At 39.9% G+C, this 16,635-nt stretch overlaps 1 long non-coding RNA gene across 1 annotated transcript; it reads left to right on the top strand.

The window, feature by feature from the left end:
* Positions 1 to 9,660: 9,660 nt before the first annotated feature.
* Positions 9,661 to 16,369, top strand: LOC108426634. The gene is made up of 6 exons (XR_001857789.2): positions 9,661 to 9,773; positions 12,873 to 12,963; positions 13,192 to 13,307; positions 13,459 to 13,568; positions 13,734 to 13,843; positions 14,480 to 16,369. It is a non-coding gene; the product is annotated as an uncharacterized LOC108426634 (long non-coding RNA).
* The last annotated feature ends 266 nt before the right edge of the window (positions 16,370 to 16,635 follow it).

Consider the following 16,635-nt stretch of genomic DNA (forward strand, 5'->3'; position numbering starts at 1 on the left):
TGAGCAAGGCACCTAACCCCCAATTGCTCCCCGAGCGCCGTGGATAGGGCTGCCCACTGCTCCGGGCTAGTGTGCTCACTGTGTGTGTGTTCACTAGTGTGCATGTATGTGGGTGTTTCACTGCATGGATGGGTTAAATGCACAGTGACAAATGGTTCTCAATTCACAATTTGATGCGTCACTTATATGTGTATATTGTCACCTCTCGCTTCATTATAGCACTGTATGACATATTATGTTCGATCTAAATTAGCAGAATAAACAAATAAATTATCAAATTTAAAAAGGCTCATATATACGTGTTTAAAATTCATCCCCACCCAAATTAAAACACCTTCTCATGTCTCTCGTACAGACCAACTTTTCTGATCCTGCACTTGAATTATTACAGTTGTAAGGGATAAAAAGTTGTTAATGCAACAACATAAAATCTATTGTGGGTCCAAACTATTTTCAGCATTATTTCCTTTTATTGGTGTTTAGCCATTTAACTTTGTGTTATGTAATGCATTTACAAAGTTAGACTTTACATAGCTTAAAGAGAACAAAGGTAGGTTTATTAACATAAACAATATATCACTGCTGTCAGAAGAAAACCTTCTATCTCAATTTTTGACGTTTTCCAGTTTTTGACATGTTTTGAAAATGCCTGTTGTACTTAACATTGTGTGTAAATTTCATGATGAATGGACCAAAAGAAACGGCACAAAATGACTTGGGAACAATCCTGGTTTCATTGACTTACGTCAGTAAAGTAGGTTTTTTCCTTCTCCTGTAAAGTTACCATTTTGGAGATACAAGGTTTTTTTCCAACAACAGTGATATGCAAATTAGCTACACATTTCAGTCAAGTGAATAATACGGTGTCTCTGTGTGAAGGTCATTGTAGCCATAAAAAGCCTGCATTGGCTTGTATAGTAAAAAGAAATAACACACAGCTATAAAAAGTCTTTAACACCAGCAAAAGTTGTGACCTTGCTAAGGGGACCAGGGATGGAGCTTGGCATTATGGGACACGTGACTGTCACCTCTGTCATGCCAGCTTCCCGCCCAACTGGCCAATGACGTAAAACCCACAGCTGAATCTCAGGATGGGGGCAAGAGGGCATGAAGAGATTAACCAGAGGAGACAAGATTCTCCCTAGAAGCTCAACTGAAGCCATGTGAAAGGTCTGCATATCATGGATGACCCAAAAAGGAGCACAAATGTCTGCTACACAGGTTCAGACCCATTTTAAGCATCAGCTAGAGCAGCCTATCCCAGTATGCTGTGATCATTCATCATGATGGCCTTTTTGTACTTTAAAGGATATTTGTTTTTGGGTCATTTTGCGCACCCATAAGTATAAAGCAGCAGCATAGTAAAGCAAGTCACAGTAAGAGCTAATCAGGCTAAAGTACAGCCTCCACATGGCGGGGTTAGTTTTCATACAGTCGTACAGCTAAATCTCCCAAAGTAAACACTGAGAAAAGTCAATTTCACACCATTCACCCCCATGAAACTGAAATTGTTTCATCAAAAACCTATAGATCAGTGCTTGTCAAACTGGTCCTCAGGAACCGGCGGATGGTTCATATTTTTGCTCCAAATAAACTTGCAATGTATAGGGATAGAGCAAAAATGTGGACTGTCTGTGGGGCCCTGAGGACCATCTGGGGGGCCTGAGGACTGGTCTGAGAACCACTGCTTAGAAAATCAACTTCCTAGATTGTTTATCTGCTGTTGCAACGTAGCCCTCAATCCTTTACAATTAAACCCACTTATTTGGTAGGCTGTAACATTTCCACCTGCGCCACTTTCAGTTTAATTGTTGAGAAACGATAGGTGATAAAAACAAAGTTAGCATTTTTGATTTGTAGCAGAGATATGTAGATTGCTTTAATTGAAAAAATATTAATCTTGTTTAAACATTTTAAAAAGCATCAAGCAAAAAATGTGGCCAGTGTGCCAGACTCTCAGCTACACCGCCCATTAAAAGTTTTGGGACACCTTTCTTTTTATAATGTGATGATGTTTTCTTGTTGGCAAAATGCTACATAATCTGTAAACTGCAAGGATGTCATGGCTGCTACAAGTTCGCATAATGAGAACTGCATTTCCCAGAATACTCAGCACTGTCACATGACTCCTGATCTCTTCTCATCCTTCTATCCGAGATCTCAATCATCTGAATACTAACTACTAACAGCTGTGTTTAGGATCACTAATTAGTATTTAAGCTTTAGCATTAGATCCTTGTGAAGTTTTGCCAGTTTCACCTGCTTTACTGAGCATTATTATTATATTTTTTCCTGTTCTGATATTCCGTTTGTTCTGACCTTTTGCCTGATCTGTTTGACCCTGATTTTTGGACTTCCCCTGTTTGTACTGTTGTTTGGTTTATTGGATTTTTGGCTGATGACCTTTCATAAGTTTCACGGACTCTGCCTTGCTTTGCCCTCGTCTGTTATGCTTGCCTGTGTTGTTCTGCTGCTGATCCTGGACTTGACCCCTGCTTGTCTACTGACTACTCTCTGTGATCATCCCAGTAGAGCTTCTGTTTTACTTCTTATCTGTGCCCGTCTGCCTTCTGATTGCACGTCACAAAGGACCTGTATGTGGGACAACACTTTAATTCTTTACAGCTACATGATTTATGTACTAGTTATATAGCAGTTCATAGAAGTTAATGAATAATTAATAGGTCATTTACTGATCAACAAGTCGTATGCTTAATAACTGAAAATCAAAAGATAGAACAGATTTATCTTTACATAAAGTCTTCCAGATATTTGGGACAACATTTGTGGCCATGCTACTTTGGGAATGATGCCAAAATCTGTTCATTTTATCCCCTTGGTATGATGTCACTTCATTCATGCGTTCGTGCATATAGCTGTTTAAAACACCTTTTGGGCCAAAAGAGTTTCAATACGTGCTTTAAATGATGGGTAGTTTCGCAAAAAAGTTCTCAATTCATTATTTAAGAAAAGTTTATTCTTTGCTTAAATAACCAAGGAAGCCATATGACCATATGCTAGGAAAAAAAATCCAAAATATTTGTGCTAAACATTGAGGGTGTTTTGCCATGTTTAAGTAAAAAGGAACTGCAGACAAATGCAAATTTCAAAGAAGACAAAGTGTCCCCAAACTTTTGATGACCATTTTTGGATTAGCGAACCGGGAAAGAAACAGCTCAACGTGAGTTTACTTTTGAGGAAACCACACTTATCCTTGTCCTGAGGCCTCAGCTCAGCAGTTTCGTCACAGCCGTGTCTGTTCGACTGACAAGAGCCAGCAGCTAGCTGTCTTACTTTAAGAAGAAAGACAGCATCAGTCTGGAAAGTCTTCTGCATGCTAATCAAGCGAGGATATGATTGGAAAGACAGAGTAGGAGAGCTGGCAGCAAAGCTAATATAAGTCGATGGATTTCTCAGTCTCCACTCGGACAATGAAAAGCACCACAAAACCAATTTTGCATATTCAAACAGCCAATATGGCAGCAAGATTACCAGTGAATAATTACCATTTGAGAGTTATTTAACATATGGAGAAAGAACGACATGAACAAAGGCCTCAGGGTGGACTAATACTGCTGAATCTGTTTGGAAGTAGTTTTATTTTTTTTCCCCTTTTTTATCATCTGTTCTTTATGAGCCTCGGTGCACAGTCTCCATGGACAGCTAATTCAATGAGCTCTTGGGTCATTAACGTAGAACAGAATAGAGCAACGCTTATCTTTGTAAAAACTCATTACACCACGTACTCGCGTCTTTGTGCAATATGTTGACATCATTCCCCTTTAAAAAGGGTAATTTGACAGCTGAGAGAGAGAGAGAGAGAGAGAGAGAGAGAGAGAGAGAAAGGGCAGATAAAACGATTATATTTACAGATTGGCTGAAATTGATTGCTGTCATAGGTGATTGTGTGGAAAACAATGGCTCCATGCATGGACTCCTAATCTTTGTCGCTTGGCATGGACAGAGGTTTAGATCGGCACACAGGCCGCATGTCAAAATCGGAAAGTTGGGAGATAATTAAGGAGGCTCATTTATTCTGACCGTACACCACAAAATGTCATCTGAATGAAGAACTGCTGTGAGGAAAGGGAGACACAGGGTCAGGTAGGACTAGCATGGGGGGGGGGATTCAGCCAGCGGAAGCCACAAATATGTGAATGTAGATGAGGCACTCTGTGGATGCTGGGGAGTGTTGACTGACGTTGCATCATTTTGTAGTCAGCATCAAATAAGTACACTGGGTCTAGGCCTGTTTTACCCATGGAGAAAACTGAATGGTGTTTCAAAAATCCTAACTATTAGCAGCCTTTCGCAAAACAGAGATGTTCCAAAGCCAATAGCCCGTGTCCTGTGTACATGTTACTGTGAATCATGTAGTTATTAAGTAGTCAAAGTACAACTATTGTTCAAATATTGCTAATGCTATATTCATGTTAACACTCCTGTGCTTTGATTTGATGTTGCACAAAGGCAGTAACCCAGACCCAATGCACAGATTCATAGTAGGTGTCTTGGAATTTAAACCTAGTACAATGTCCATCTAAAGTATTTAAGAAAAACACAAATACAAATGCCACATGTCTGTTTTTCCATCTCAGCTTAACACCGCTAGCCTTTTACTTCACACTCACATATCATTTAGCTACCCTGCTTGAAAAAAACAGTGTTTTGAATACTGGTCAGCAGTTATGGGGGTTATTAAGCATATATTAAACCACTGCACAACCAGGTAGCGAGACATCTACACATAGCATTTAGTTCAATCAACCTTTATTTTGACTCGGAAGTACATTGAGGGCAACCCTCATTTTCAGTGTAGCCGAGCATTTACAAAAACAGGGATTGACATGACAAAGAAAATAATATCTATATTTAATCATTTTAAATTAAAAGAAAATTAAAAATAAAAAATAAAATGAAAAAATATATAAAAATAGATAAAAATAATAATAAAAATAAAACTTGAGGTTTAATCGATGAGATTAAGATCAAAAGAAGACATTAATAAAATAAAAAATATATAATAATAATAATAATAATAATTTAAAAACTAATTAAAATAAGTTAAAAAGTAATAAAGAACTAAGAGAAGATCTAAAACAAGAAATAAAAGTTAAGAATAAATAAGATTAAGTAAAACAGGTACAGGCTGTCTGAAGGTGGTTCAATATTAAAGTTTAAAATGACTGAGTGACACCAGTGACCTGAGTTTTAGTGTGTCCTGTAGTGAATTCCAGCTGGTGCTGTAACTAAAAGCAGATTTTCCCAGTTCAGTAAAAACTCTTGGTACCTGGCAGCTGATCCAGTTACTAGAGCCAGTCTGATAATTACTGTTATTTGTATTCATCAGTGAAGTGATGTATTCTGGCAAATGACCGGAGAGTGTCTTATAAATAAAAATCAACCAGTGTGTTTCCCTTCGTACCGTTAAAGAGGGCCAACCAACTTTCGCATACAGCTCACAGTGGTGAGTTCTGTACGGATCTCCAGTGATGAACCTCAGGGCAGAGTGATACACGGGGTCCAGTAATTTGAGAGAGCTGGAGGGAGCATATTTATAGATAACGTCACCATAGTCCAGCACCGAAAGTAAAGTTGCTTCAACTAGTCTTTTTCTGGCGTGCATGGGGAAACAGGACTTATGTCTATAAAAATAACCCAGCTTCTGTCGGCATTTACTGACTAGTTTATTTATGTGTGGTTTAAAACTGAGTTTATGAGTTTTATAGAATCAGCTGAGCAATATAAAATCATGTCATCTGCATAAAGGTGAATTTTGCAGTCTGAGGTAGAAGCAGAGGCAGCAATATCATTTATGTATATATTAAATAAGACTGGACCCAAAATTGAACCTTGTGGTATGCCTTTAGATACAGATACCAAATCTGATTTATAATTATTCAATGCCATGCATTGATTTCTGTCAGTGAGGTAGTTTTGGGTCCATTCCAGAGCAGTCACATCGAAGCCAATCTTTTCTAAGTTCCCTAAAAGAAGAGTGTGATCAACTGTGTCGAATGCTTTTGTTAAGTCAATAAAAACAGCTGCACAATGTTTCTTCTTGTCTGAATAAAGATCATTTAAAACCAGTGTCGTAGCAGAGATAGTGCTGTGACCTTCTCTGAAACCAGACTGATATTTAGATAAAACAGAATTTTCGTGAAGAAATTATTTCAATTGCTGGTTCACTAGAGATTCTAACATTTTTGCTAAACACGACAGTTTTGAGATTGGCCTATAATTATTCAGATCTGTTGTCTCACCACCTTTATGCAGATGAATTACATGAGCTGTTTTCCAGACCCTGGGAATTCTGCAAGATAAAACTGAAAAACTAAAAATGTATAAAATGTATTCTAAAATAATCGGGGCTGCGAGACGCAATAAAAAGGGGTCCAGCCCATTTTCTCCAGTGGCTTTTCGTGGATTAATTTTAGCCAGGGCTTTAGCAACTAAGTATGGAGAAAATGGATGGAGACCATGCGCTTTAGAAACAGTAGAGTTGAGATCAGTTTTATTCAATAGGTTTGTGCTATTTCTATCAAAGATGTGGCCAGCTGCAGCAAAGTGTGAGTTAAAGGCTTGACATATTTCCTTCTGGGCAGAAATCAGCTGATCGTCAACTAAGACGCTGGTTGGAAAAGGAGGGGAATTATTTTTAAGGGAATTTATTATTTTCCAGCAGTTTTGAGGGTTTCTAGAGCTGGTGATTAAGCTGAGGTAATATTCTGATTTAGCTTTTCTAAAAGCAGAAGTATATTTATTTCTCAGCTGTCTAAAGGTAAGCCAATGGTCTCTCTCCCCTGAGTGTCTAACAGTTGACCAAGCTTTATTTCTGGCCTTAAACAATGAGGAAACTTGACCCGTAAACTTGATCTGTCTCTTATTCTTGACTTTTTGAATGGGGCATGTTTGTTTACCACTGTTAGGAAAGTTTTACTGAAGTGGTTTAGTGCCCCATCAATATCTGAGATTTCTAGTGTAAGGTGGATTTCACTCATTGCTAAGTCAGAAAGGAAAGCTTGCTCATTAAAATTATTAAAATTTCTTCTCACCACCAACCGAGAGCCTGTTTTGTTTGTACAACTGTTTCTAATGCATCCGATGGGACAATGATCACTTATGCCAAGTTCAAAAACTCATGAGGCAGTAATTTTGTCAGCTTTATTGGAGAGTATTAGATCTATCAGGGCTGACTTGATGGTTCATTGATTAACTGTGTTAGGGTAAGATTGTCACATATTTCCCTTAAGTGATCGGATGCATTAGAAATCCAGCAGAGGTAAAAATCACCTAGGACCAGCAATTCAGAAGCACTAAATTTGGATAAAAGATCAGCTAATTCCTATCCTTATATCCCAATTAAAACAAAAGAGTTGTTTTTTCCGAGTGAAACCTCGAGGGCTAAGAATTCATAGCATTTTCTTTAGATACTGCACATAAAACAGTAGTTTGTAAATTTACTCTGGTATAAATAGCAACTCCCCCTCCCCTTGAAGTTCTGTATTTTCTATGGAGGATAAAATTATTTAAAGCTACAACTTCATAATTTGTGCAATGTCTAAGCCAGGTCTCTGTTAAAACTATTAAACTATTATGTTACTGTTAAAACAGCCAGGATTTTAAGATGATCCATTCTATCTTTTTGTAGTAGGCTTCTAATATTCAGAAGGATTATACCTAAACCTTTTCTTTTTTTACTTTCAGCTTTCAAGATTACCCACTGGGTTATCAGTGCAGTTTTCTTGGGGGGTTATAGTAATTTGATGGCTTAATGTGGATAAGATTATCACGATTAATAAAAACGTTAAGATTATGTGGATTATTGGCATTTCTTGTAAAAATGCTGGTCCTAGGTCTTCTACTACTAATGACTACTGGTATGATTGAACTTGCATTGTCGGTCTTGAGTAGTCATTTAAAATTAAAAACAGAGTAAAACATATTATGTCCTAAAATCTGTGCACCCAGCCTATTGGGATGAATCCCATCAGATCTATAGAAGGAAGGGCAATTCCAGAAGAGGTTAAAATTGTCTACAAAAGTCAAGCCTTGGGAGAGGCAGGTATTCGGAAGCCAGGTATAAAGGTTTAAAAGTCTACTAAAATGACCTTAGCCTCTTCCTATTGAAGGAATTGGTCCAGAAATAAAAACAGATTTACCACAGTCTTGCATGGAGGACAGCAGGCATGTGAAGTCCTTTTTTAACAGTTCTGTGCTCCGGTTTTTGACGTCATTACATCTCATGTGGATTATTATCATCTCCACTGAATGGTGTTTCTTTAAAAGAATGGGAAGCTGCAGCGTAATGTCAGAGACCTTTGCACCACAAACTGAGTGGACAGCAGCTGACCGATGCTGAATGTTCCTGACGATTGAGTCGCCAACTACGAGGGTGGTTTTTGGTGCCTGCAGGTCTGTCGCAGGGGTAAACGATGACGTCGCGGCTCGGTGATCAGCAGTGTTTGATCGGCAGTTTCTCGTGGGGGGGAGCAGCGTTCAGGCTGATAATTCAGGGTGTGAGTCTGGAAGGGAGCTTGGCTAGATGGTCTTCTGGAGGCAGGGATGTGCCTCGGAGCTAAGCCACGCTTCTGCAGGCCAGGCGCGGCCCGCTGCCCGGTAGGGTTTATGGACGGAGCGGGGGTGAAGTTGATGGCAGATGGTTTTTGTTGGAGTGGTGTCATCCAGCTCTTCCAGTACGAAGAACCTGTTGTTTAGACAGATCTTCTGAGTTATCGGGTGGCGGGCGAAGTGCCTACCACCCCGCGAACCTCCACCTGCAACAGACCATGACTCAGCCTGGCACGGCGTGGAGCAGTACACCTTCGCAGTCTTGGGCTTAGCTCCGAGCTGAGGCCAGTGCTCCTCATCCCGAAGCAGCCGCTCGAGGTAGACTGCCATCTAACCCTGTGTTGATCGCCTGAGATGTTGCCAACATGGAGTCAAGGAAATCCTCATCGTCTTTAATCTGGTGGAGCACAGAGATTCTTCCCTCAAGTTCCAAGACCTTCTGGCTCAGCCACAGACAGCTACTACAACCAGCTTGAGAGCTGAGTGTGGCCATGTCCAGTAGGTTAAAATAAATAAATACAATTAAAATAAATAAGATGTAATTAAAAGTCAATTAAAAGATGTAATTAAAAGTCAATAGGCTAGTCAGCCTTGTGTTTGGCTAAACTAGCTGACATGCTCTCTCTGTCGCTCGCGTAAATCCATACCTTTATGGATCTTGCTTTGTGCACTGGGGCCCAGTCATGAAACTGTTCCCACAAAGATGGAAGCATACAGATGTCCAAAATGTCTTGGTTTGCTGAAGCATTAGGATTTCCCTTGATTGGAAATAATCATAGCATGATCCCTCCTCCACCAAACTACTTGGCACATTGCAGCTAGGCAGGTAACGTTCTCCTGGCATTCACCAAAACCAGACTTGTCCGTCATTCTGCCAGATAGAGAAGCGTGATTCGTCACTCCACAGAATATGTTTCCACTTCTCCAGAGCCCAGTGGCAGCATGCTTTACGCCACTCTATCCAACACTTGGCATCAAGCTTGGTGATGTGAGGCTTGCATGCAGCTGCTCAGCCATAGAAACCCATGCCAATAAGCTGCACTGTTTTTGTGCTGATGCTAAAGCCAGAGGAGGTTTGGAACTCTTCAGTTATGGAGTGAGCAGAGTGTTGCCTCACTCGTGGAATATCTGAGAGGGAACATTTTGCGAAGTAGAGGATGACCAACCTAAAGTCTTGTAGAACTACAAATTGCTCCTATATGGTAAGTAGAGCTGATAAAATCGACAGTGCATGTAATAACAAGGAGTTATGGCTGATCAGTGTAGTTACAGATACTTTTTCCTTCCCCTATAAAGTTACCATTTTGGAGATACCAGGTTTTGTCTACTGTGATGATACGCAAGCTAGTCCTTTGTTATTAAGCCTACTTTGAGTCTGTCAGTAGAGACCTTAAATTACTGCATTAAGCTTACCATGAGGAGGGTAGGAAGTCTAATCATCAGCTCAGTGTCTTCACACTCAGTGATGAGAAATCTGTGTAACTTGTGGCTTGGCTAACAACAATAACTGAAGCTAGAAAAGATATTTCTCTGTTTTTAGTATAACCTCAGCAAGCCAACACTTACTGAAGAGGAAAAAATGACCGTGTGTAGAAGACGACAACTGCGTCTAGTGTTGAACTGTTCGCTCGAGCATTAGCCCATCTAGCTACAGTGGCTAAAAGATTCCCCTTAAAAGATCTTAAATGTAGAGGCTAACTGTGTTCTTCTGTCTGCTTCCTTTGTGCTATTGAGTTGTTGTACAGCCTTGCTTAAAAAACAGCCCAGACTAGCATACATTCTATGCTAGTCTAAGCTGGTTAGTGCTGGCTTATACTAGTCTGGTGCTGGTTTAGCTGGTCACCCAGCATGGTCACAACATATGCTGATTCCTAAAAACTTTCATTGCTGCTGAACAGCACAACATCATCCAAAACACTGCTGTCCAACAAAAAAACCCCAACTACCTCCAAAATAGTAACTTTATAGGAGAGGGCAAAAACGTTCTTAATGTTTAATGTAAGTTAATGTAAAGGCAGCTTATTCTAAGCATACTTGAAGCATTTCTATTAGTCCATTCAGCATTAAATTGTCACACAATGTAAAGTCTATGCTATTTTTTCTGGTGGGGAGATGACGGCCTGTCGTAAGTACACTATATGTGACAGCGTTGAATGAACTATTTACATTACAGAAAGATACACAAGTACATTATCAACAATGTACTACATGCTGTTACATTTCTCAGCATGAACTCACAGTTTACAAGAGGTTTGTACATAATAGAAGTGCTCGATTTGAGACACAGCACATGTTCTGGGCCTTGCTGAACCATCATGCACCGTGTACATGTGATATCCATGAGCAGTCAGGTTGAAATAGTAAACACAGAATGCATAAGGTTAAGGCCTGGAGGACCACAGCTCAGTTTAGTGTTCTACCTCATTTAACACACCCTGAATGAACTCATCAGCTAATGACCAAAGCCTACAGGCAAAGTCGTGTTAGAGGAGAAAAAACACTCATCCTTGCGGAGCTGTGACCCCCCAGGACCCGAGTTCAACACCCCTGGCCTGTAGGGACGTCGTTTCTTTTAGCACGTATACCCAGCGACTAAAAGAAAGCTACTTTGTGTTCATTCTGCTGACACAAACCACTCTGAAAGTCTCTTTCACCGGACCTGTTTTTGTATCTCTGTCTGGCCCTTATTGATTTCTGACCTGTCATTAGGGTGGGACATATGTCAGCTTTTACAGCTGTTCAGAGTAGGCATTCGGTTGATAGGAGCAGCACGCCCCATTAGTTATGAGGCAATAAAAGCAGAGACCCAGGCAGCAGAGGAGAGGTAGTACAACGAATAATCACATCAATTGCTTGAGATTGTTTTAAGATCAATGCAAACGAAATAGACAAACTGAAACGTAATAGAATCGGACAGTTTCTTTTCATTTTTTAAAAGATCTGCGCTTGTGTCTGTTCTTTGTGATGTGATTTGGGTCGGACTATAGATTTAAGGCTTATTTATTTAGGAGAGAGCTTAGGAGAGAAATGAATTGCCCCAGCACTGGATGTTTAATGAATTTTAACATATGTTTGAACTAAAGGGAAGTTTTCTATGATTAGTGAAGAAGGCAATATCAGACCTGCACAACACAAGTTCTGAGTTAAAAAAAAGGATAAGAGTGACCTCTGCTGGATAAAATAAAGAAGTGTGTCAAAGGAGCAAATCATTAAAAAGCAAGAAAAACAGACTTTACTCATTTTATTAAAAGAAGAGTTTGATGTAGAATGTAAACATTGTTAAAGTTCCAAAATATCCTGTTCATTTATCTGCCCATACAGTAGATACATACATGGATGCTACATTTTGATGGATACACACATTTTCTACACCGTGGTGGGGGGAGCTGGAGCCTATCCCAGCAGTCATTGGGCGGAAGGCAAGGGAGGTACTAGCTATACATAATTTGAATGACTTGGACATAAAGGTTAGGCATAAAGGTGAGGCACGAATACCTTCGCATTCTGATAGGCACAAAACCTTCTGAGAGGCTACCAAGTCATCTGATAAAATCCAAAAATCAAAAGGTATTTTCAAATGTTGGCATGAGAGAGATTTGACAGTACAAGGGCATATATTGCTTTTAAAGTCTGAAGTTATTTCAAGGTTAGTGTCCTGCGTTATGTCTCTATGTTAATAAAATGACACGTTCAGCTATTGACTGTCTTCTATTTAAATTCATATTGAAAAATACAACCCTATTTCCAAAAAAGATGGGATGCTGTAAAAAATGTTAATAAAAACCTATTTAAATTTAAAACCTATAAATCATTGAAAATGCTTCAAAAACAACATATCAAATGTTGAAACTGAGAAATTTTGTTTTTTCTTTTAAAGATTTGCCCATTTTGAATTTGATACTGGCAACATGTTCCAAAAAAGTTGGGATGGGGGCAACAAAAGGCTGGTAAAGTTGTGTAATGCTTAAAAAACACCTGGTGTTTGATTGGCAACAGGGCAATAACATGATTGGGTATAAAATGAACATCTCAGAGAGGATGAATCTTTCAGAAGTGAAGATGAGGAGGGGTTCACCACTCTGTGAAATACTGCATGATTAAATACAGCAACAATTCAAGAATAGCATTTCTTAATGTTATTGGCAGTGATCTTTGGGCCTTCAGATGGCACTGCATTAAAACAGACATGATTCTGTAGTGGAAATCACTGCATGGGCTCAGAAACACTTCTGAAGACCACCATATTTGTCTATATACCTTGTTAAATGATCCTAAGTCTTTTTTGGTTATCTGTTGTTTAGTATTTGCAGAATGCATGGAACCTGCTGGACTCACCGTGGTTCTGACTGCAGCGACCAGGACCTCGCCTGACTTTGTCAACAGGGGCATTATGTAAGGAACATTTCTATGTTACCGCACTTCAAAATCCTCATTATTTCATCCACCTACATCATCATTCCTCATAAAAACAGCAGAGTAAAAATGTATCTGCTTGAGGCCAGGATGCATCATTTGGCTGTCGTTTTCTGTCAAGCTACATTTAGTTTTAACCTTTATACACATGTTTACTGTGTTTGTTTCAGTTTGACATGTGTTTGTTTTGTCTTTTCTTTTTTTAAGAATTCGGTGACTGGTTCGCAGCTTCAGGCTTTTTGGAACACACCAAAGAAAGGTCTGTGATCACCAGCGTTTCTGAACTGATCAATGTCTTCCTGCTTCCTGGAGGCAGCATGGTGGTACGTGCTCTCACACCATTCATGGTCTGAGCTTCAATTGTGACTTGTTTTCTCAATTTGGAGCTACAAGAGTTTCTATAATCAAAATCCTTAGTAATAGCTTCCATACGTATGCCTTGTAAGTGCAAATGGCGATTGCTTTACCCTGTAGTAGCTGCTGTTCAGAAGTTCTGCCCCATCCGCCTTTGTTGATTTACCTACGGCACTCTTCACACTGTTCATCCAAGATGGATGGAGGGATATCCAACAAAAGCTTGAAAAGTAAGCAGCTCTTTTTTTCAGTTTAGTTTCATTTCTAAAACAGCACTTTCTCTTTGGGCACATTTCTGTGTGGGCATATGATGAATTTCAGTGAATTCCACTCTACCTCCATGAGACCTAATTATAGATTTGTCATATTTAATATCAATATTTTCTTCTTTTCAGCGCTGATCCAGCACTTATGTATGATGTCATGTGATGTTTGTCTTTGCGAACCTGCCGTCATCATAGTTCATCTACATATAGCAACAGAAAAATATGAAGGTTCCTCTATGGTAAGCCTGCATTTTAAAACTAGAATGACAGCAGTAGGCAAATACATTTCCATAATGCTGCTTAAAATATAGACCAGACAAGCATACTGTTGTAGATGTTGTGTAAATGATCGTTTTCCACTAAATGAAATCAAATTTTAATCAACAGAGGAAAACAGAAGATCAAGCCAACGATCGGGGCAGAACTTTGAAAATCTACTCTTAGTCAGTGATGTGATACATAGCAACCAGAGAGAATATCTGACGCTGCATAGAGAAGTGTGATTCAACAGCACAGCTGACACATAGATTATTTTCTTTGTAGTTGGCTTAATCTTTCAGAAGCTACTATGAGTAATTCCACTTGAATTGAAGAAACAAAGCACTGTCCTGACTGTAAATATCTTCATCCAGTATTTTGGAGGAAGTCAGTCACCTGCCCATAAACAGAAAGCAGGCCAGGTGGCTGCCTGTACAGGAAAACATCTTGAGGAATAAAATCGCCTCTGGCCGCACTGGTGATGTGCTGTCTACTGAAGAAGATCAAAACTATTGCTGAGCGTAAACACTTTAAGCGCTGTAAACAGCCTAGAAGTGTACCTTGTTTCACTGGAAATATGATGCATACTGTAACTAGGTCTTAATTCTCTGTTTCAGGCAAACATTATCGACTCAGATCTACACTAAGGGCTCAGTTCGGCAAGGCATAAGGAGAATGTCCACGGCTGCTGTTTAAGCTCGACGTCTGTTGGTCGTGTGAGAAACCAAAAGCCTTTGGATCAGGGGCCCCTGACTTAAACATACCAACCCATAGGTCGGACACCATATGGAACTTCAGATACTATATAGTAGCTTTAGCTTTAAGTAGCAATATTCATATTTCTGTTTAATGGCCATAGAGGCTTAGACCCAGAGTTGCTAATATGGGCATAAATAATAGTGCATCATTTATCGAGTATGGATGTGACTGAATCCAAAATGACTGTTTCTTAGCAATATTTTGCACCGTTGGGGAGCAGGAGCCGTTATTTAAATTCCAACAAAGTGCACTATGTAGTGAGCTGAGAGCCATTTGCGATTCTGCCTCAGCACCTGAAGAGGGCGCTGCTGAGTTGGATCTAAATAAGACTCGGTGTTAATTTGGTGACCAAAAAGTGCTTAGAAAGCGACGTTTTGCCTTTGACAGTACTGTGTTATCATATGTTCATTCTTACACGACAAAAACCTTAAAAAAAATCATAAAATGACCGCGATATAGTTACAGCAATGGCCGTCCAAACATGCTCCTCATTCAGCGGTCCATGGTTGCTTGGCAACGATAACTACCACACTCATAAGGAAGGGCATTTCATGGGGAATACAAGTTGTGCTTAAGGCGATTATTATTAACAGTAATTTAAATTATTTGCTGAAACGTGATGTGTTTGATCATATTTCATGTTGGCCGCCGTTTTATAGAAGCAATAAGCCAGCTGAGGCTGTGCATTACTGCGGTTTAATCACTGTTCCCGTGATAAAATGGCGGTAACCCACGGCCTCTCGGGGCTTACGGCTTTAATATGGGCTACCAGAGGGTCCTGTTAACAGTAAACATGGCATTAGTTAATATTCGTAGTGCTTGACTGCATCATTAAGAAGCCCACCTGGCCATGTTTGGTAGGTAGGCCAGAGAACTTGTAGAGAGGAGAATTCATAGTGTTTGTTTATATCGTTAAAAAGACCACGTCGCCATTTCGGAAGACAAGCTGTGACCCTGACTGTGCTGACAGAGCTCGTCTCATCACCCCTGCGAGTGGATAAAAACGGAGCAAAATAGACCAGAATGACCACAAAAAATGATGTAAAGGCATGTAGACTCTAGATGCGTCTCTAGAAAACAGTACGAGAAGATTAGCCAGACTGGTGGACTGGATCCAGCCTGCACGTCTCCAGAGCTCAGAACATTGGAGTGCATGATATTTTATAAAAAACCCAGTAAATGTGGCTACCAAAGCTGCCAAAGCTATTAAATAATAAACTCATACATATACATCAAGCTCAGGTCAGCGTACCTCAATAAATGCATTAATTTACCTCAAGAAATGATTTTTAACTAATAAAGACCTCAAACGTTTACTGAGCAGCTCATGTGCAGCACAGCAAAGCTATAACCAGCCACTAGGTCTGATCACGTCTCACTGGCTGGTCTAACAGCCATTTCAAACCACACACTTCTGTATCACCCGCTACACCAGGGAGTGCACTCCTATATACAGTACTTTTGCACAAATCAATCAATCAATCATCCTTTATTTAAACTCTGGATACATTGAGGGAGACCCTGATTTACAGTGTAGCCGAGTAATGCAGGAACCAGGGATTGAGAAGTTGTACAGAAAAAAAAAATTAATGCTACAATTAAAAAATAAAAACCATAAGTAAAATTGAATAATATGAAGGTACCAATAAATGGTTAAGTAAATAAACGATTAAATTACAATACAGCAACTTACTAAGTAACAGAGCACCTACACACTCACACCTTCTAAGCCGCTTCTCCTTCTGGGTCACTGGAGGTGCCGGGGCCTATCCCAGCAATCCTCAGACAGAAGGCAGGATACACCTTGGATAGGGCAGACAGACATACACATTCACTCACACCATGGGGCATTTTAGCCAACTGCATGTCTTTGGACTGTGGTGGAAAACAGGAGTACCCAGGGGAAACCCACGCAGACATGGGGAGAACATGCAGACTCCACACAGAAAGGACCCAGGTCACACGGCCAGGGAATCGAACCCAGGCCCCACCACGCCACCATGCCGCCCACAGA

Source organism: Pygocentrus nattereri, chromosome 29 (genome assembly GCF_015220715.1).
Source record: "Pygocentrus nattereri isolate fPygNat1 chromosome 29, fPygNat1.pri, whole genome shotgun sequence".
Lineage (NCBI taxonomy): Eukaryota > Metazoa > Chordata > Actinopteri > Characiformes > Serrasalmidae > Pygocentrus > Pygocentrus nattereri.